Source organism: Neomonachus schauinslandi, chromosome 9 (assembly GCF_002201575.2).
Source record: "Neomonachus schauinslandi chromosome 9, ASM220157v2, whole genome shotgun sequence".
Classification (NCBI taxonomy): domain Eukaryota; kingdom Metazoa; phylum Chordata; class Mammalia; order Carnivora; family Phocidae; genus Neomonachus; species Neomonachus schauinslandi.
In genome coordinates, this window is record NC_058411.1 from 127,510,897 (window position 1) to 127,511,970 (window position 1,074).

The following is a 1,074-nucleotide window of genomic DNA, read 5'->3' on the forward strand; positions in this document are numbered from 1 at the left end:
CTCAGAACTAGAAAAGTACACAAATTGACAGCTATTGTCATAGATTTCAGTCCCTACTTTCAATAGCTTGTACAAGTAGATAAAACATTAAAGATCTAAACAGCAAAATCAACTAAATAGAACTAATTAATATTTAGGAGTGCTCTACACAACAACAGCAGAATGCACATTTTTTTGAACTATACATGGAACAATTAGCAAGATAGACCATATTCTGGACCATAAAACAAGTCTCAGATTTAAAAGGATTCATGTCATAACATGTAGGTTTTCTAAACATAATAGAATTAAATGAGAACTCAAGATAAATAAAAGATAACAGAAAGATAAATAAAAAAAACTCAAATTTTTGGAAGCTAAATAGTACACTTTTAAAGAAATTAAAAATGAAATTAGAAAAGATTATTATCAGAATGAAAATGAAAACAGCAAATATAAATATCTGTGGGTTGGTGCTAAAGAAATAATTAGAAAAAAAAATTTATAGCCCTGAGCACATTAGAAAAAAAGAGAAAGATCTCAAATCAATAACATCAGCTTATTTAACCTTAAGAAACCAGAAAAATAGGGGCACCTGGGTGGCTCAGTCACTTAAGCTTCAGACTTGATTTTGGCTCAGGTCATGATCTCAGGGTCCTGAGATCGAGCCCTGCATTGGGCTCCATGCTGAGCATGGAACCTGCTTTATTTATTTATTTATTTATTTATTAAAGATTTTATTTATTTATTTGAGAGAGAGAGAATGAGAGAGAGAGAACACATGAGAGGGGATAGGGTCAGAGGACGAAGCAGACCCCCCGCCGAGCAGGGAGCCCGATGCAGGACTCGATCCCGGGACTCCAGGATCATGACCTGAGCCGAAGGCAGTCGCTTAACCAACTGAGCCACCCAGGCGCCCTGGAACCTGCTTTAAATTATCTCTCTCCCTCTGCCCCTTCCCTTCCACCCCCAGCTCACTCTCTCTCTAAAAAAAAAAAAAAAGAAAAAAAGAAAAAGAAAAAGAAACTAAAAAAAGATAAAATGAAACACAAAGAAGTAGAAGAAAGAAAATAATATGGATCAAAATAGAAACCA